At 39.1% G+C, this 21,689-nt stretch overlaps 1 long non-coding RNA gene across 1 annotated transcript in view; it reads left to right on the top strand.

Moving 5' to 3' along the window:
* The first annotated feature begins 4,739 nt into the window (after window positions 1–4,739).
* The window catches only part of LOC105853442, a 58,331-nt gene continuing 41,381 nt past the window's right edge, over window positions 4,740–21,689 (top strand). The window contains exons 1-3 of the long non-coding RNA XR_001145290.1: window positions 4,740–4,809; window positions 5,438–5,529; window positions 16,176–16,263. This is a non-coding gene — a long non-coding RNA (uncharacterized LOC105853442). The remainder of the gene's footprint in view (window positions 4,810–5,437; window positions 5,530–16,175; window positions 16,264–21,689) is intronic.

A 21,689-nucleotide genomic window follows, 5' to 3' on the forward strand; every position in this document is an offset into this window, starting at 1 on the left:
AGGGAAATATATCTGTTTCTTAGCCTCTAAAATTTTTGGACTGTGTATCTTTTATTGACATGAATGTAGTATATATGCATCGATGTGTTTGTTTTTAGTTTCAGCCTGTTAGGAAAACTGAAGAAAAGTGATACTCATTACCCACCAGGAAACATCTGTCCATTTTCATATACAGTATTTTATAGTGAAATATTTTATATTTCACTTAGATCTTACCAGAGAACCTGAGACATCACACTGAGAGAGTGAGTCTGATGCCTGCGTAAAATGGGTCAGGTGGCTGACCGGTAAAGGAAAATACAAATTTGGCATAAGAGGAGGGTTTTTTATCTTATTTAGAGCATGTTTGCCAGGAATGTAGATTGATAGGGAAATTCTTGGGGCTCTCAGTAGATATAATCTCTATCTATAGAGATGCAGTACACATACACACATATATGTGTATATAGAAAGCATTTAAATGAAAGAATGCATATCTGATATTAGTACAGCGAGGGTGGATGAGCTAGCTGCCTTCCCATTGTGGAGCTGCTGTGGGGAGGAGCCAGGACTGCAGCACAAGGCCTTTCTGTGCAGGAAGAAGCTTCCTCGGGGGCTCCTCCTGTCCACAAGCAGCCAGAGACTGAGGGACACAGGTGACAGTGCTGGGCCTAATGGCCCTTTCTCTATTTTTATTTCTCAGTTGGGGGTTGAGCGTTCTCGCTTTATAGTCACTTGTCCTTTTCAACTCTGAGGAAAGAGATGTTTTCTTCCCTCCCCCAACTGTATTATCTGTATTTCTTGTTCTTTGTTCTAGAAAGAAAAGATAAAACAACAACAACAACAACAAAACAGCAGCCTTGAGATTGTTTCTCTGATAAGTTTCTCACATTTCCAGAGCTGTGTATGGCCCGAGCTGAGGGCTGTGTGAAGTCTACAGCCTGCATCACTCCTTGTCCTGTACTTAGGGGTGCTGGGGCATTGGAGAGGGATGGAAGTAGCTCAGTAGAATGATGGGCAAGCAGATAATCCTAATCCTTCTGGTAACCCCAGGATTTCCACTGCTATCAGTGAAAGAGCAATGGTGCTCCCGCTCCTCCATCCTCTCGTTCACATGTTCACATAGCTACTGATTCATTGTGACTTGATTAGTTTCTTCATGTGTCAGTTGATGATGTCCTACGTGTAACTGGAGTCAATCTTCAGAAGAAAGATGATCATGTTAATGAGGTTTCTGAATTCGAGGCTCATAATTTAGCAGGCTTTGTGCTAAGCACTTTGTATACATCATTTCATATAATCTTTTTTTTGTGATCCCATTTTTTCCAATGAAGAAACGGAGACTCTGAAACTTGGAGGAACTTGCTCAAGATCACTAGTAATTGACAGAACCAGATTGAGACTTGAAGTTGTCTTTCTATGGAAACTTGTGTGAAGAGATCATTGCACTCCCAAGTGGTAAATGCAATGATGGCAGCATGCCTAGAAACTGAGGACTCAGAAAAGAGAGATTTGATTGACCTTTGGGGGTCCTGGAAAGGAATTTTGGAGACAGTAGTTTTGAGTTTAACATTAAACTATGCACCAAAATTAACATATTTCTGCACTACTGGAGCATCTACACAGAAGGATGGCTAGTTTGTGAAAACAAGTGTGTGTGGAATTGCAAGTGCTTTAGTGTTTCTGAAACACTGTGTGCAAGGCAGGGGTGTTGGGATATGAGCCAGGAGAGATGGGTAGGGTCAGATTATGGCAGATCTTTTAGAATCTACAATGTAGGTGATGACAATGAGTTTGGAATCATTCGAGGAGATATGAGATTGGAGCCAGACAAGGCAGGTGCAGTAGGGTGGGAGGGAAGGAAGAAAGACTTGATAATCTCTTGATGGAGAGGATGAGAGAGATAGCCAGGATACTTCATAGTCTTCTAGCTTGGTATTTGGATGGATAAGGATGCCAGCATTTGATACAGAGGAACTAGAAGGAGAATTAGCTTCAGAAAAAGAGTACAAATCAGTTTTATTCTTCACCAGTCTACGCTTGTAACCATCTGTTGTTATTAATTTTTCTATAGTAGGTCAAAATGGTAATGCACAGATTTGTATTTGCTATGATTTATAGTTAATTGTTAACTACTATCATTTTATAAACAAGAACAAGCTTTCCTGCCTTTCTGGAAATTTCTGTGGAAATTAAATACATTAGCTATAACTGTGATGGGGGAGAGTTGAATATAGTAAGTTCTTATGTGACATAGTCTGTAGGTTTTTGGAACTGACTTTAAACAAATTTATATATAATGAAAGTAGTTTCTCATTCATTTCTTCGGTGTTATTCAGATTTTTTTTTCTCTCTCGCCTATGTGATAATTTAATGATGTAGAAAAAAATAATGTTATTAGAGGACCTCCTGTGCATGTGTTCAGTCAATCTTTTTTTCATGTGTTTAACATTGCTTATTTTGAGGTCATAGTCCCTTGTTTTATTTTTTAAAGATTTATTTATTTACTCATACAGAATTGGGGTAGACAGGTCAGAGATGCGGAGGGTCGGAGAGTGAGAGGATTTCACCAGGGACAGAGTGGGGAGCAGAACAGGCAGATCAACGAAGTACATTGCTGAGGGGAGCAGCAGCCGGGTCAGGAGAGGTCTGATGTGCCACATGGGTCACCTCCGGGGCGAGGATGGAACTCATGCTGAAATGGCTTTAGCTTCTTAGTGCTGTGCTTGAACCCGCTGAACCACCAGGGAGGGCCGGTCATAGTCCTTTTTAAAATTTTTAATAAGCTGATGGAACCTATGAATTCTTTCATCCAGAAGGTGAGCTTGATCTCCCTCTCCAATATCAACTTAAGCACTCTTGGTTTTTGATCAGAGACATCTGACTCAGTTGGGTTTTCACCTTTTCCTCACTTCTCCCCATAGCTGGCACTATGTGACCCTTACTTGTAAGTTTAGATACTTCTAGGACCAAATCAACTTTAATTAGAAAACTCCAAATACTTTTTTCCAGTCAGGTTTCCCTGAAAAAGACCCTAAGATAAGAGTTTGCATGAAAGTCCTTTATTAAGGAAGTGTCCCCAGAAAAAAAAAAAAGAAGTAGGAGAAGTCAGGGATGGGAAGGAGGCCAAAAGTGGCTAGGATCTGAGAGAGAGACCTCTGGAGATGGCATGATGATTAATTTGATGTGGCAACTTGACAGGCTACATAAAAACATTATTTTTGGGTATGTTTGCGGTGGTGTTTCCAGAGGAGATTAGCATTTTAATTGACAGGCTCAGTAAATTGTCTCCCCCAGTATCAAGCAATGGAACATTACCCAATCCTTTAAGGGCCTGAGTGAGACAAAAGATAAAGGAAGGAGGTATTCTGCACTTTTTTCTACTCCATAGCTTGAGCTGGGACTGCTCATCTCATCTTCTCTGCCTTTGGACTCAGATGTAGACCACCAACTACACTGATTCTCAGGCCTTCAGACTCATGTTAAATCTTACTACTGACTTTCCTGGGTCTCCAACATGCTAATGACAGATTATGAGACTTAGACCATCCCTTGTAATCATGTGAGTTAATTCTTCATTGTCCATCTATTTGTCTTTCATCGTCTTTCCTTTCTGTTGATTCTGTTTCTCTGAAGAATCTTGACTAGTATGAATAGTTTTGCCTGACCACATGAAAGAGCTCTGGGTATATTTTACCTCAGAATTTTTCTACTGGAGGAAAAAGTCTTGGTTTTCATATCTGGCATCCAATATTCAGGTTGACTGACAGCGATCCTTTATGTTGGGACCAGGAGCTGGGTACTTCTGGCTCACTACCAATACAGGGCTAAGTATCCCCAGTCCCATTTGTATAACACACACAAATGCTGGATGTTTGGAGCCAAAACACAAAGAAACTAGTGACGGAACACTCAGAAATGGTGGGATGGGTCTGGGAGAATCTGGGTGCAGCAGTGACATCGTCTGCTGCCTATTTCTATCTCCAGCATCCTAGTCAGTCTGGCCTTGGTGCCAGGCTCCAATTTTGACGGTGGTTCCTGCCAGGAGACTTTTAAAAACTGGCCTTATAAGTAGTCTGTCTTTAGTTTAGTAGAACTTGCTGAATATTTAATTTTGTGTTGGCCTGAATTCCAGTGATTTTGTTAGGACGAGTTAGTTGCAAAATGCTCCATTACATAATGAAATGAGTTAATCTTTTTATAGCGTTGTGCTGTATTTGCTATCAAAATGCTGAAGAGTGTTTGCCAGAAGAAGCAGTTGTAGTATTGTTCTAAATGATTTTGAACTGCTCCTCATAGTAGAAATCACCCACTAAGCTTAGTGGCTCCTTAAGGCCCCTCTTAGAATGATAATAGTACCATATCATCAGCATCAAGGTGAATGATATGACAGGTCATGTATTCAGGTTATTAAAAGATTTATCAAATGGTTTGCATGAAAATTAGAGTGGGTAGGCTAGGACACCTGTAGCATTTGGGTCTGTAATTTACTCTGTCAAGAACCCATTTCCAATCCATTTTGATCCTCTTTTGATATTATAGTAAAGGCGCTGAAGGACCTCTAAAAGCCAAGAAATCAATATCAAGATCATGTAACTTGGCCTATAAAATCAAACATTGACAATAGAGCAATAAACTCACAAGTCTCAAATTATTTTTAACTATTTTCTCAATAGAAGAAACAGAGTGTACTAAGAGTGCATGAGAGGAAAACTTTTTCTGAAGCATTTGTGCTCTTCCTGTAGGATATTATATTGAGACATCCAGATGTGCAAGTATGGAAGAGCAAGATGGTGCTGATTTTTGGAAGAGATATTTTGAAAAGTGCTGGTTGGTAACAAAAAGAGTGCTGCTTTTCTGTTTTCTTTTTTAATGAACAGCAGATTGTTCTGTGGTTCAACTATATCAAAATTATTGATTAGGTTATTAATTCAGTGGGGAGGGAACTCAGTGTAAAATAGAACTTAACTGTGGAAAAAGTCTACCACACAGTATGATGTGAAGTCGTGTTTAAATGAATTGTAATGAGTGGAGGACACTGGATTTGAACTAGAGAAATTTCTAAGGCTTTTAAAATATGGGATAATGTAAGTGTTCGTTAAAATAAGAAAGACTACTAATTAGTGAAATTCTTTCATGAAAGGAAAGGCCAGGCAGGTAGGTTTCTTAGATCTATGTGATCTAAAGTGGTTGATGTGGGCTAGAGATAAAAAGAGAGGGAGGGGAAGAGTGAGATAAAGAGAGAGAGAGAGAGGCAGACATAGAGAGAGAGAGACAGTGAGAGAGAGAGACAGAGACAGGCAGAGAGAGCTAGAGAGAGACTGACTTAAAGAATACTCAGGAGTTGCCTGATGATTTTGATTTTTACTTTATTATAGTTACTTTTTTTTCTGATTCTTTTTTGTTTTCACTACATTCCTCCTATAAGTGAGACTATTCGATATTTTTCTTTTTCTAGGTTAGAGATATTCTGTCAGGGAGTAAGAGGAGGAGGAGAAGAACCCGGTCAGGGCTGGGAAGAGCACAGGGGACTATGGTGATGGTGCACAGGTAAGCTGGCAGTGGGAATTTCATGGCAAACCATACATTATAAAAAAAAGAAGGACTATATAATGAATTTTTTTTTTTTAAAAGAATACTCATGGGCCCTTCCTGGTGGCGCAGCGGGTTAAAGCACAGCACTGAGAATCTAAAGCCACTTCCGCATGAGTTCGATTCCCGCCTTCCCCGGAGGTAACCACATGGCGTGGCAGACCTCTCCTGACCCGCCTGCTGCTCCCCTCAGCAGTGTACTTCATCGATCTGCCTGTTCTGCTCCTCACTCTGTCTCTGGTGAATCCTCTCACCCTCCACATCTCTGGCCTGTACCCCAGTTCTGTATGCACAAATAAATAAATCTTTAAAAAAAAATACTCAGGAAGTAAACAGGAAACTGAAAGGCATGAACCAAGAACTAGACAGATAAGAACTTTAGTATTATTACATTAACAACTCAAACAGGAATCTTAATGGATGCTGTGTAGTCATTTGCGTTCCTTCCTAGTAACTATTTTAATTACTATAAATAGGTAACACTTCCTTAACACAAATAAAGAATGCTTGAAACCAATAGCCAAATTATGTTAAAGGAGAAACAGTTGAGGTATTTCCATCAAATTAAAAAAGTCAGAGAAAGATATCTGGTATTAACTGGTACTTGTCTGAAGGTTATAGTCAACAAAATAAGTTAAGAAAATAGAAAGGAAATGTAAGTGTTGGAGCTTGGATGATGTGTAGACATGGAAGCATGTGTTCCCTAGACCCTCCTCAAGAGACAACTTGCTGTTCAGCTGCAAGAACAGTTAACAGCTGATCTGAATCTTAACAACTTCAGCGTTACCTCTGCTTCCTAGGTAGCCCTCAGCTTATGACTGGCCATGTCAGGCCAGTGTGCAACTCCTTTAATGGGCATTTTCCTTCCCTGGAGTTCCTAGGTTAGTTGACAGCTTTTGTCATGTCTGCATCATAGTTAGCCTTCCAGCATGCCCACTTTTCCCTATCATTTTACCCCCAAATTCTCTGAGCTCCATCTTTATCTGCTTCCCAAAAGACCCAGATGCCCTTGTTAGTAGCAGGAGTGGTCCGGGAAAGCAGAGATAACATTCATCTTGGGAACTGGATTCAAAGAGATGGGGAGAATGCAAACTCTGGCTGTCTAATTGCTGACATAGTGAAACTGCCTGGTTGTTTTTACATTACACTAATGAAGGATCATAAAAATATGAGGGAAGTTAACAAACAGTTGAACATTGCTAGAATGTTTTTTGTGATTTGTATAGCCCTTTCTCGCTGCCCTCCCCTCCACCCCCTCCCCACCCCGGAAGTGTGAAAGCAGAACAAGCTGAAGCTAAAAATCAGGACTTAATAGAGCTGCCAAACTACTAAGATGATTGAATGGTTCATGAAGGGACTGTTATGCCAAGACCAGGTGCCATTTAGGAAAACTTCAGACCCTGTTCCAGGGGATGAGACCATCTGGATTCATGCCTCCAAAGGTTTTTTTTTTGTTCTCCTAATCTCATTGACCCCTCTCAGCAGTCACCCACCATTGTTGTTAACAGATAGCACTTGGTCCCCTTGGTAACACTCTGGGGTGTCCTTTTTGCAAGGTGATAGCTCCTTCTTCCTCCTTTAGCCACTTCTGGTACCTCTTCTCATTTCTTTACCTCACTACTAGATTGATATTGTTGTAGTAAAACTTAGCAAGGGTCATGATGGGTCTAATAAGGAAGAAAAGTGAGTTGCAAGAATTAGCTAGCATTACCTGGTAGGAGCTGGAAGAATAATTAGCAGACTAGATTTGTAGTTGCTTGATCAAGAATTCTGGAACATAAACGTGGATAAGAAGGAATTTGTGAACTTGAGAACATTCTGTCAAATTTAGGATACGGCACAATGACCCACAACTAAAATGCCCGCATTACTGTGATAGATTATGGAAGAAGGGATAAAGAGGCTGGGGGAGGTAAGCATTCTCGAGTATATAAATATGCAAAACCAAGTCCATCTGAGGAATGTCTTCCATAGAACAGGCAAGGAACCATGCCAAATTCAGATGAGAGAGAAATTGACCACTCCAGGAAGTTCAGTGGTGGTTGAGGGACTGAAAATACAAATATAACCTCAACCTTTGATGTAAATAGCTTGAGAAACCACAGCCTTCACAGCAGCAGGTCGGAATGCAGCTAATAATGGGCAGCTTTCTAAATTTTGCTCTTGATTCCAACTCAAGACAAACCACAGAAAGTCAAATATGTTCCCCAAACCAGTCTCATAAGATGTTGTGCTTCTAGATAGCACTTCTCCAGCTCCCCAAAAATCTGAAATCGGAATGAAGCTGCCTGCTGGTTTTCATTGCAAAGCATTACCCCCGCTCTGCCTGCTTCTGAGTTCTGCTGAGCACCCAATGATAGTGGCAGACTTCCTCATTTAGCAAACTCAGAATAAAGAGTCTCTGTTTCTTACTTGGCTGGTCTTCATCTATTTCCATGTGACTGCAAGCAGAAGCCAGTGGTAGGGAAGGCTGTCAGAGAGCCTTGCTCATTGATACTAGAGAGGATTGTGGTGCTCCAGAACCAAGAGGCCAGCTGGTGGCTCTTACCTGCACAAGATAGGGGTTTTGCAGTTTTTGAGACATTTGCCAGAATTAAGTGGTAACCAAGGAGGCTTAGCCAGCGAGACTTGTGGAGAAATAGTTAATAGAATATATAGACTATTTCTAGGGTTAAAATAGGAGTTCAAGAGGGAGTACAAGCTTGTTACATGTATTTCATCAAGAAAATAATAATGGAAGAGCAGGGATCTGAGGGTTGCCATCCTAATAATAATAAAAAAATCTCATTACTCAGCCTGCCCTAATTTTCAAACCAACAACCCAGTGCCTGAAGAGGTGCTTGGGTTCCAGTGGGAAGGATTCTGAATCACTGGAAAATAGACATTGTAGTGATTCCCCTTCTACAACAGGAGCTATGGCTTCTTATTTGAATGATTGTACAATAAGGAAAGGGGAATCCCAAGACATTTCTGTGACTGCCAGGCACATGGTCTCACATTAATACCTGGAAATGTGGAGATCCTTTAGAGCCCATTGTGAGAGTTGGAGAAGAGGGTGTAATACATAGAATCCTGGCCAAATCCCTAGTTGCTCTGGATCCACTGGAATTTTGGACTCATTAGAAGATATTTTCCCCAATTCCTGACTGTATCATTACAATTAACAAACTTGGAACTTGATTCTCAATCTATGGAGTAAGAGCTATGATAGTGAGGACCAAAAGGACGCATTTGAAACTGCCTACTCACATCCCTAGCCAAGAAAGTACATAAAAAATGATGTCACTTCCTGGGAGGATGGTGAAGATTAGTGCTACTCTTAAGCATTTCAAGGATATAAGGTGGGGATCCCTATCATGTCTCCCTTCAGTTAACTGACTGGCTTCTGCATAAGACAGTTGGGTCCTGCAGAGTAACTATAGATCTCCATAAGGTGAAGCAAGTTCAATCCTGGCAGGAGGTTGAGAAGCCGAGAGGGGTGCCACTCATCTTGGAGGAGGAGGAGAAATGAAAGTTGGTTTATGGATGGCTTGCTTTGGTGTATGGGCACAAGCTGAGGTGGATGACAGAGCAGTATAGTTGGGGGCAGGGTTGACCTTGAAATGTAATGCTGCAAAAACAAAAAAACAAAAACCAAAAAACCCCAAAATGTCCCTGGAGTAGAGTTCTGAGCATTGTACCTGGTCATCCACTTTATGAGCAAGAAGAAATGGCCTTTGATGAGAATATAAGCACAATTCTGGAACATGATGAATGCCTGACCCTTTTTTCTTTTTAAGATTTTTATTTATTTATGCACACAGAAATGGGGCACGAGTCAGAGGTGCAGGGGCAGTGAGGGGATTCACCAGAGACAGAGTGGGGAGCAGAACAGGCAGAGTGACGAAGTTACACTGCTGAGGGGAGCAGCGGGCAGGTCAGGAGAGGTCTGCTGTGCCATGTGGGTTACGTCCAGGCCGGGGATCCAACTCATACTGAAGTGGCTGCAGTCAGTTTGCAGTGCTGCATCCTAACCCGTTGAGCGACCAGGGAGGGCTCTCCAGCTCATTTCTCAAAGACCTAGAAATAAACAATCTGCAAGTGAGAAATAAGGTCTGGGGTAGAGGAATGTAGGTACATCTAGGTCACATGACATATGATTGTTACATGAAGTGTGAATTAATACTTACCCAAAGCACATGCCATTAAAATGGCACTAAAACAATCAGGGACACAAAATGACTCCGGCAGTTGACATTAAGCAGCCTTTTTCATCGTTCAGGTAGAAATGCACACTGGCCACATGAATGAAGAGCCCCAGAGGCAGAGGTGAAGGTTACATAAAGGCCTAACTACATGGATTTCCCCTTCTTGTAAAATAATGACAGATATTATTGGCAAATATAACTATTGCCAGTTCTGTGTGTCTAAGCTGCCAGCAGAGATTTCAAGGCTGACTTCCTGAAATGACATTATTTTTCACCGAGGTGTTCAGACCAGCTACTTTGTTGGCCTTTTTAGTCTTGTAAGTGCCAACAATTTGCTGCCATAGAAATAAACGCCTATTGCATATGTGACTTCCCTTTTCTGCTACAACAATCTTTGCAAGCATCACTAGGCTGGGTCTAGGCTTATCTGATTTGTACCATTTTGCCCGGTGAATGTGGACCCATTGTCATGAGACTCGCTGGAGGTATCACATGCTACAGCATCCAGAACCTGTCAGTCTGGCAGAGTATTGGACTGACCTGTTGCAAGTGCAACGAAAGTGCCACTTTGAGGTCAATACTCTTCAAATATAGGGTCCTAGATTAGAAATGTAAGAGAACAGTCTCAGGTTGCTATTTAAGAATGGAGTAGGTTGTTTACATTCTCAAGAGATATAATCTCATTTCTACTCCTCTGGAATAGGGGTTCCTTTATAAAATGTACTAAGATATAACTGAGAATGAATGCTGTATTCACATTCAAGCATGAGAGAACAAAGAAAAGCTCAGTGTGCTTGTGCTCCACTTGATCCTCAGGCCCTCCTCTGCTGTTATCGCTCTATTCAAGACCATGATACAATCGTGTAGTTCAACTGAGCGTGTGAGCAATGTTACAAATGATGGCATGTTTTGGAACTTTAGAATCATTTTCTAGCTTTTGGGGTCCTCAAAACTATAAATTTTATATTTTCCAAAGTTAAGGTTCTACTGAATTGAGTTGTGATTGCAAATTATTTTGATTAAATGGTGAACTTTTCGATTGCTAGTTTTACCTAGAGTCATAGTAATTTTCTAGCTCAGGTTTTTAATGAATTCCATTTGGAAGAATTATATACCATCCATGCATTCAGGTCTTTTGTAATATTTTGTCCTTTAAAATGTATGTGACACACAAAAATAGCAATTTGGGACAATTACTTCCTAAGTATAAATGTAATTTGAAGGGATGTTATATGTGTCTAAGGCATGCTTGATCTGACGAATGAGGAGCAGAACCACTTACTGTGTGATAAGCCCATCTCTAGTTTTCATTTGGATTCTAAAATCTTAGAAATACATTCTTACTTTCCAGATGAACTGAGCTATGGATGAGTTTTTATTAATCCCATACCCAGAAGGAATTGCTTCTCTTTATGTATGTGGTTTGTTTGATATGAAAAAGATAGAATCAATATCAGAAGTTATTTAAGGCAAATGCTTATGTTATGTCTCTTTGCTGTATCACAGGCTTTCAGATTCCTTTAAGAATACAGCACAGATATAAAGACTATAAGGGAAATGATATGTTAGCTAGTAAAATTAGGCTTACCTTACCTCTACCTTTTTTTTATGAGTATGTTTATTTCTATAGGTTCAGTTGAACAATGATGACATATTTTATGTATTATTAGTCAAAACTATTTTTATTCTTAAAACTTCTAATTGTGCCATTATTTTTCAAAAGAAGATAGCGTTAGCTCCATACAAAGAGAAAACATACACAGAATATTTAAAATTTTCTTGGGGAAGCACATTATTGGATTGGTGGAGTGAGACTTTTGTTCATTTAGAACTGTTTCAGAGGCACCTATGAAATATAGAAAATGATCTACTTAATGTTTAATGTCAAATGCCAGTGGAGAGCCACCGGCGCCTAACTTAAAGAAAATCATTAAGCTTCATTTTCTGAGGAGACAAGAAGAAAAAGGGTGCTAATCACAGATAATATCAGTGGTAATAAAGGAAATAAGAATTTTCCAAAGTGGCTAAATGAGCAACTGTTCTTTGTCTGGAGATGGGAGGATACATTCCCTAGTGAGAGTAGCCTTCGCAGGAGCATTTCTTGACAAAACAGGGTCAGGGAGTCCATAGAAAACATGCCTCAATCTGGAGTGCTCAAACCATTTTTGTAAGGTGATTAGCTGAGCACTTACTACATGCCAGGCACCCTGCTAGGTGCTGTGGTGGTCGTCACAAGTATAAAAGGCAAACTAACAATTTTTGAGCTCCTACTTTGTGCCAAACACTTAGCACAGGGATTCTGTGAAATAGGTATTTAGGATACCAGTTTTGCACAGGGAGAAAGGGGGAACTGAAGAGATAAAATAATACTCTCCAGTCACAGAGGTAAAATTGATGCTGTCTGGACACTGCTCAGTGAAGAGCTGGATTTCACCCTTTTGCTGAAGTATCCATCATGCATTGGTTTTCACTGAAGGCACTAAGAATGAAAGATGAAGGCCATACAAAACCAGAAACTTGCTTTATATCAGTGGTTTCCAAATTTCTATGTAAAACATATAGCAAGAAATATGTTTCTCTTTGGGCCTACCATGTGTTTGCATGCGCACACGCTCCAGCCAAAGGTTTCCTGAAACTATTTATCTTGTGGGTGACAGACGGACTCCTTTTGTCTCCTCTCCTCTCCTCTCCCCTTTCCTCTCATCTATCCTCCTCTCAACTACCCTGCCCTTCTCTCCCCTCCCCTCACCTGTTCTCCCATTATATTCTCCCATTCTACTCTTCCCTATCACATTAAAAATGCATGTCCCAATCCACTTACTGATTTAGTGAGCCGCTAAAAGGTCCTCACTCACATTTTGAAAAAAAAAGTTTTTTAAAGTATTTGAAATGCAGGATATTATTCGAATTTTGACTTCCCATAGTGTACTAGCATGATACTAAAATAAGACTCGGGTAATCTGGTGTGACAGATTGCAAGTTTACTCCAAATCTCCTTCCTAGGTCCATGTTTTTGCTGTGTAGCTCTGTAGTGTAGTTTATACTTATTTTGGTGCTGGCTCGGCCATACGACTTGTTTTGGATAATTTTTGGAAAAGATTTATTTATTCATACAGAACTGGGGTGCAGGCCAGAGGTGCAGGGGTGGTGAGAAGATTCACCAAAGACAGAGTGGGGAGCAGAACAGGCTGACTGATGAAGTACACTGCTGAGGGGAGCAGTGGGCAGGTCAGGAGAGGTCTACCACGACTATGGGTCACCTCTGGGGCGGGGATAATGCCTGCTGATTGGCGTTAGCTTCTTAGTGCTGTGCTTTAACCCATTACGCCACTGGGCCCTGTTTTGGACAATTTGCAGCTAATAAACATGATGCGATCAAAGCTTGCAGAGTAGATGAGTGCTTGTACTTGCTTGCTCTTGCCCTTTTGTCTTCTTATGACAACCTCTCTGACTAGCTGCTGGAGACACTGGGGTCAGAGTTGCGATCTGAGCTGAATTGTTCCAGATGTCCTAGCTGAGCCTATCCTAGACTTGTCCATACCCAGCCAGCCAACACTCAGACACATGAGTGAGCTGAGCCAAGATAAGCAGAGGCAGCTAGCCACTTAGCCAACTGTGCCAGGCATGTGTCCAATAAATATTTATTGTTAAATGCCATTGAGGTTCTTTGGTTTGTTGCACATCATTACTGTGGCAACAGATAACATGCACCTGGAAGTGTCCAGTCACGATATTGGGTTCGTATTTGAGTACATGAGATATAAATTGAAGCATGTAACTGAGGTCTAGCAGAGTCAAGAACTCCTCTATCCTACCTCACTTCTTATACATCAGAACGTATTCAACTGGTTGGCTGGGATCGGCAATTTCCAGGTGATCCCACGAGAGAAACAGTGATTCTTGAATTTTAGTGTCCATTCCAGATACCCTGATCAACTGAATTATAACCTTTTTACCTATGAAAGTTTGAGAAGTGTTGACTTAGTGAATTTATTTGCATTGAATTTGGAATCGAAGGAAAAATTGATAAGGAACAATGGGTTAAATTCAAATGATTTGCTTATGCAATTTATTTAAGCATATTGATTTTATATAAAATGGATGACAACATATGTAATCCATATACTTTGTTTGACAGTTTAATCTTTACAGTCAGGGATTATAAGTAAAACTTCAATTTTGGGGCCTTCCCTGGTGGGTTAAAGCACAGCACTGAGAAACTAAAGCCACTTCCGCATGAGTTCGATTCCCGCCTGCTCTGGAGGTGATCACATGGCGTGGCAGACCTCTCCTGACCCGCCCGCTGCTCCCCTCAGCAGTGTACTTCGTAGATAGATCTGCCTGTTCTGCTCCCCAGTCTGTCTCTGGTGAAGCCTCTTACCGCCCCTGAGCCTCTGGCCTGTACCCCAGCTCTGTATGTACAAATAAATAAATCTTTATAAAACAAAAACAAAAAAAACCTTCAATTCTGGCCCTGGGTTTTCATTGTACTGTCTCTCCCAATGTTCTGTCTGTTCTGAATGACACAGTACCTGTTACTGGTAGTCACAGCCTTGCAACTGTGTCAGATATACAGGCTGCTAAGGGCCCTTTTAGTTTTAACAAAATTTCATTTATAATGTACAAAAATTTTACAGTTGTAAAGCTTATCCCTGCTTTTCATCTTTCTTTTTTCCTTTGTATTTCCCAAATGTCATATTGTCAAATTGGTGATGGACTTGATTTCTTGGTGTTGGACAAATTTGAGGATTGCTTGGAAATCTCTCCTTTATCATTTAATTATAAGGTTAATCTATAGCATGTCTGGTTTCTTCAGGAGGTTGTCTACAGTCTCTGAGAGATTCCATTTTGGCTTCTGGATACAGGGCCATTGATATTAACATTTAAGAAGATTTTAGAAGCTTGATCTTAAAACAGAATAGATATACTGTAGTGGTACACAGAAATACTTTATCATATGCCAGTGTTAGGAATATGACAGTCATTTTAAGGCATAATGTCAATTTATCTTTTCTTTCTGACCTTTCTAATTTCCCAGCCTTTTTCATTTTTTTAAAAAGATAGCTCTTAATGGCCCTTATTTCATGTAGCCTTTCATTACTTCCAGACACTCATATTCCCTTTTTCTTACACGTAAAACTTGGACTCCTCAGAAGAAAGGTTTTATTCACCTCTCTGGAAAATCTGAAATTCACAGAAAAATCTGAACTATTATTTGTTATGACTATCATCAAGAAAGTACAAATAAACCTACCATCCTCTTCCTTTCCCTCTGATGTCAGTGAAATGTCTAAGCCTGAGTAAGAGTGCACTTCTTTGAAATAAACTGGAAATGCTTTCTTGCCTTCAGCCACAGAAGCTGTGACATGATGGTATTCCTTATTACCAATCAGCTTGGCTTTTGTCTTTCCTAAATTAGCCTGGGGCCCATAATAAAGGTGTGGTTTTATAGGCGAGACATCCAGGCACCTTAACAGAAATTCCCAATTATTCCATCTTTCAGCAGCACCCAGCATAACCATGTTTACCATGTTTGCTAATGACAAAAACAGACTTAATATGCTGATCTTCATGTCTTTTTTAGTAGCATTGATACTTGGGTATTTGTGAATCCTTGGACTTGTAAACACTGGAATCCTGATCACCCTTTAGCACCAGTTTTTTCAGTCTTACACTTTGGATCACTGGGGAGCTCTGCAAAATCCAGATCACACTTAGATTATAGCATAATGGCGGTGGCTGGGTCACAGGCATCAGCGCTTCCTTTTTTAGTACTCTTGGAGGGATTTCATTTTGTAGCGAAGTGGAAAGTCATTGCTCTAGTTAATTTATTAGATCACATTCCAAGTTCTCTACATTCAGTAAGGTGATAGGAACTAAACTTTCATGCAGCTCTGATTTTTGGATTGAGAGGGTCAGATTATAAATAGTTACAAATAATGCCAGTTTAAAAATCACTGGGTTTAAAATGCCATGTATGTGGCTCATATTCAAACCATTGCTATTCCAGCAGAAAGTCCTTTCTGTTTTGGTAAATTGTAAGTCATTCAATCCTAGTAAACAGAATGAGGTGGATATAAAATAGTTGAATTAAATTGAAACATGAAATGTTTCTTCCTTATTCACATCAAATACATTATTATACTGTATCTATTTATGACATTTTCAGATTAGTGTGTGACTTAATGGAACTAAACAGGATTATTCCATCTTTCTAGACTATCTAGTTTCAAGCACTCACTATTGTGATATTAAACTTGTGAATTTTCCAACTCTAAGGATATTTGCAAGATGAACATAATATTATTTTCCAACGTACTCTGTGTATGTATGTGGGTAGAGGATGGTGTTTGTTTCTATATATCTCTTTAACATGAAAGAAACTTGGTTTAGTTTGCTTCTCTTTTATTCTCCTAGGATCCAGGAAAATTCTCAAGCGGAAAAAGGATATTATTCACTTGAAGAAGTAACAGTGATGGAAACTTGGAAATGAAAGCAAGTGTGAGTAAGTACATTGGTCATGGATTTTAAAAGACTGAATTACCTCTGGTTTATTCATCTAAAATGAAAATATTCTTCAATCATTAAATTTTTTTTTATGGCTTATTTGGGAAAATTTATCTTAAAACCAGATATAGATGTTGGAAGGAAACCAGGAGCCTGGACAGTTCAATTCACTTGGGATCAATGGCAATTTTGCTGGAGGACTGAAGTTTTCCTTATTAAGTTCAAAATAGTAAGACTTGGGGAATATATAAAAATGAACCTTAAAATATCTTCCTAGAAGTAGCTATATATCATCAGCTTTAGATGAAAAAGCTAGGAACTAGTTTCATTTGAAGGAATAATTCCTTAGTTCTCTGGTTTGCTTAAATGACCAAATTTAAGAACCAGACCTACAACTTATATTTTCTGCTGTTATGTCTTTTTTTGGTAAGAAGCTGTCCAAGCTGGAATATTTATTAGATTTCTGTTTGTTCATTCATTTGGCATATGCGTGCCAAATACCTACTATACCAGGTTTTGTTAGGTTCTGGGATGCAGTGATAGACAAGAAATTTACAGTTGAACAAAGATGACCTTGAACACTGAATGGCACATATAAAAACTTAATTATAGCTGTTCTAAGTGAAATGAGAAAATTACAGGGACCAATGGAAATCATTAATATAGGAAGTATCTTGTGTTAGGGGTAAAAGGTGGCTTTTCTTTAGGAAATGATATTTTGGCTGGGATTAGTAGGCATTAACTTGTACATTGTTTTGTGATAGTACATTTTAATCAAATCATCAAAATAATTATTTATTTGTAGAATAACCAGTTTTGTGCACCCAGATTTCTAGGCTGCTCATGTAAAATTTAATTTAGAAAATCAGTAATTCTATATATTTTCAGAAGTCAGGTTAATAGAAAGAATGATAGGAAGTACTCAAATATCTATTTACTTGACTATTATTTGTACCAGGGATATAACAGTGACAATGATCCCTGTCCGCATAGAGTTTGCCTTGTAGTTGGAAACAGCCAACCAGTACAATGGATAAGTAATGTACAGAGCATGTTAGTTATTGGTTATTGCTTTGGAGGAAAATAAAACATAAAGAGAGGTTAGGGAATGTTGGTGGTTGCAAATTTACCAGAGTCTACTTTACATAGTATCCTTGAGAGAAAATATACTCTGATTCTAATCACAGACAAATTACTTGGCTTGCATTTTGTTGGTGCTGTACCATGTTGAATATACACTGCAATTCTTTGCAGCTGGCACCCCTAAATTGTTGTGAAAAGGCATTAATGCTATCGTCTCATGACTTGCGATTAACAGACCTCAGAAAGGGAAAGGTATGGCAAAGTCCTCTTCTGGAGGATCAGGAAGATCTCCAGTCAAACTTGGGTTCCAGAGAGATCAAATAATATGTGTCCAAGATGACAGACGTAGTAAATAGCAGAATTAGGGATCAAATATAAGCAGTTCATACCATGGCCTCCAAACATTTTGGAACATATACTACTAATAAAAATAACTTTGAGCATTCATCCAAATTTATGTTGGTTTCTTGATTTAAATTATATGCATATATTAATGTAATCATAGAATGTGGATCCTAAAACATATATAAAATAGAAAAAAGAATAAAATCTAAAGGCAAAATATTTTTCAAATCATTTAAAGGTTTATAAGTAGCACAAAAAATTTTGCTTTCATAAATGTGTTTGAGCATGTTTTATTATCTTTTGTTCTGAAGCATGGCCTTTGCTTTGTGGTTCAACTATTCAAATATCTGTTTCTGAGTTCTTAGCTGAAAAAGACTTCACAAATAAACTTGAATCCTTATGGAAGAAATACATCTTGAGCTTCCTTAATTATGGCATGCATTTGTCTATCATCCACCCTTTATATAATTGTTATTGTTTAAATTCTGCAATAAAATTCCCCTATTTCTGATTTGATTGGTTGCTTTTGAAAACTTACCAGAAGGGGCTACATTTTTATTTTCAACATATGAGATTAAAGCCAACTAATAACTCATTCTGAGGCTGTTGGAACTGGTTGGAATGACTGTTCTAACAGAATATTTGTACCTTATTAATTTTGACACCAATAAAGGGCATTTTAGAGGGGGAACCCTATCTTATCTTGGCTTACCTAGTATTCAGAACCTAAGTTTGTTTGTTTGTTTGTTTTTTTCTTTTTTTTTTAGAAGTATATACACCTCAAAGTTCTAGAAAGGAGAACAAGAGAGGGAGTCTCAAGGACATTTTACTGAGTTGATTACCATCTTTTATGGTAAATAACAGTGTTTGCTATTAAGTGTAGTCTTTCTAAAGAGCATATAAATAATTACTTCTTAGTCTCTCTGGGGAAAGGAATGGGGAAACTGTATTCTTGAGCTTCCATGCTCCATTATTCAAAAGTTCATTTTGTAGTTTTATTATTTATTTATTTATTTCATTTTGTAGTTTTAAATGTGTGGTTACTCAGTGGGGCCTTGTAGCCTTTCATGCCTCCAACTTTACAGGAAAGACCTGAGGTAGAAGGCAAGAGCAAGCATCTGAGCAGGGATGAGGCCTGCTTGAAGGAGCCCATATACCACACAGGGCATGAGGAGACGGGACAGAAAGAGTTGTATTGATACTAGGAAGGTAACCGATGAACACAAATTATCTTTTATTAGAACATCTCCTGTATCTACCTGGGTATAGTAAACAGAAACCTGCTTCCATATACTGAAGAGTAAAAGGGCAACCTACTCTGACCTGCTCAAGAGGGTGAGCCTGGTCTTCCCCCAGAACACCCACCAACTATTATGCAAGTAGCCAGCAACCAGACTAACTCATGCTCCAGACCCACCTAAATACTAAATTTTGGCATACCCATTTTTAATTTTTTGATTGAAATGAAATAGGAATTCTAATATTTTCTAAAGACGTTCTGGTATTTAATTTCCACCAACCGTGAGTTGTCTTGATGTTCACTTTGTTCTTCCAAGAAGGTAACTGGGGCATCTACCTTAATAGGTGGGCATGCTTGTAGCAAAGTTTGACCACTAGATTTAGCTTTCAGTCCTGCCCTTCTAAATGCTGTTTTGTGTAGCTTAGGTCAAGATACTTAAACTCACTTTGTTGTCACTCCCATTTTAGTGGGAGCAACTGACATAATTGGAGGCAGGGGGACTTGGCTGAGCAGCAGACTGCTAGGAGCAGGCCCATCCTAAACCACACTTACAAATCCCAGGGAAATGAGCTTTCTGTATCCTCAGTTTTTCCAGGGTTCCTTCCTAGGTGGGATTTTGTTGGGAAGCCCACTGCGGTATGGATTGGTGTCTATGAAACAACATGATTTATTGTCCAACAGTTACTTAGCTCAGAGACTCTGGAGTATTCTTTTCTTAGTTGTAGTTCTGAATTGTTTACTATACCCAGGTAGATACAGGAGATGTTCTAAGAACATCTGTATGTTCTAAGAACATATCCAGGTAGATACAGGAGATGTTCTAAGAACATCTGTATGTTCTAAGAACATACCCAGGTAGATACAGGAGATGTTCTCTTTCACATTTTCCTTCTCAAGAGGGAGAAAAACACATTGCTCTGGCTATAATTCTCTTTATTTCAGATATTTATGTATTTATTCATGATAGTATTCTCACCATCATGGAGCAAGTGCCCTGGTTTTTGAGGTGACCTTAAATGGGGGTAGAGTGTGTTTTGGTCTCTTTGGAGCTTTTTATTTGATCAAACTTAAAGACTGATGTTGTAGAACATTTTCATAGTTTTTCTGGTGGCTTCTCCTTAGTTTGCATGTCTTTGATAAAATCTTGCTGACCTTTTAAATTTGTTATTTTAGTTTGACTAATCTTGGTAACTTTACCCTTTCATGAGAGAATTTTACTTCTAAATTTCCCTTCTGATTGATAGCATCTGTCAATCAATAATTACAAAAGAAAGTTTTCTAAATAATTGATGACTTTCTTATTGCAACCTTGTCTAGCATAGTGCAGCTTAATATACAAAAAATTTAAACATAAGAGTTAACCTTTCAAGTTCTATATGTGCTTACCCAGTCTGACTTGAAATCCCAGTCCTTAGAGCAGATGTGCATGCTAATGCTGTCAAGTGGGGTTTGCATGAAAATATAAGCAAAGAAACAGAGACCATTGAGTGTCCTCAGGCTAAGGACTGGGATTAATGCTTCTGTATTTTCAGCTCCCTCACTACAGTAGCAACCTCAAAACCCTGGCAGCACCCCAACTCTGTCTACTGGTACCCATTATTTCCTGACCTTTATAGAGACATGGTTGACGGAGTAACCCCAGCATCTGTGGGGAACTGGAAATGGTTATGGTCAGTGTCTCCTCTCAATTTTTGGCACTGACTATTGTGATTGTGTATGTGTGTGTCATACAGTACATTTGTGTATGCGATTGAATGAGTGAATGAGGGAACTTTCCCTAGGAGGCTGCTTTGTATCAGAGGGTTTGGTATTGAGGGTGCTGTTGAGTGGGTGAAAAACGAGATGAGTGGCTGATATACATTTTTGACACTAACTGGGTAGAGAACATGGATGGAGGCTGACATTTTTCTGGGAACTGTGCAAATTATGGGTGAATTTCATCTTTTAAAATGATCTTTTGGTCTTTAAGTGTGTCTAATTTCCCCCTTATTTAAGACATCATTCATCCACCATCCACTCACCCTTTATACCAAAACTTCAAAAAGTAGAATGCATAAGATAAGATTATTTGAATCTTGCCACTTTTTCAGAAATTCTCTCATACTTAGTGTAGGCCTGCTGATAGTATAGAGTGTATTCTTTCTAATATAATTTTCATCACTCTACTATTTGCATATTTTATTAAGTGTCTTTGGTACCAGCCTGTAAACGACTTAAAGCCGCTCACCTATATGTTGCTAAGCCCAGCACTGCACTTGACATTCGGTCTGGACACAGCAATCTGGCCGTATATAAGTGGTCTATGTATGTTGCATGCTGAGAAAGGTCTTTTATGTTTTTCTTCAAAAAACACCTTTAGGCATTTTTCTTTTACATTATGTAATGACTTTGTCTTTGATATCATGTATCTGTAAGAATGTGCAGAAGTATACCTAGATCCATATACTTTACTTCCCTGTCTCTTATTTCAACAAACATAACAAGAAGGCATATTGATTTTTATTTCCTCTGGGCTTTAGTCACACACAATTCGACATAGTTTCAGATATTAACAACTGAGATAGATTATATTATAGTTTTGGGAGCTTTGCCAACAACTTTGGTCTGTATTTCTCTCATCTTGGGACAAGTCTTCATTTGCCAGGATGGGTGCTTCACCCAAAAAGCATTCAATCACAGTGAGAATTTTTTGAGTGTGGGAAATTTGTATGTCAGAGATACTCCAAGCTGATGCTCAGCAACAAAGATGGCTGAAC

Source organism: Condylura cristata, unplaced genomic scaffold (assembly GCF_000260355.1).
Source record: "Condylura cristata isolate star-nosed mole 26May11 unplaced genomic scaffold, ConCri1.0 scaffold00009, whole genome shotgun sequence".
NCBI lineage: Eukaryota > Metazoa > Chordata > Mammalia > Eulipotyphla > Talpidae > Condylura > Condylura cristata.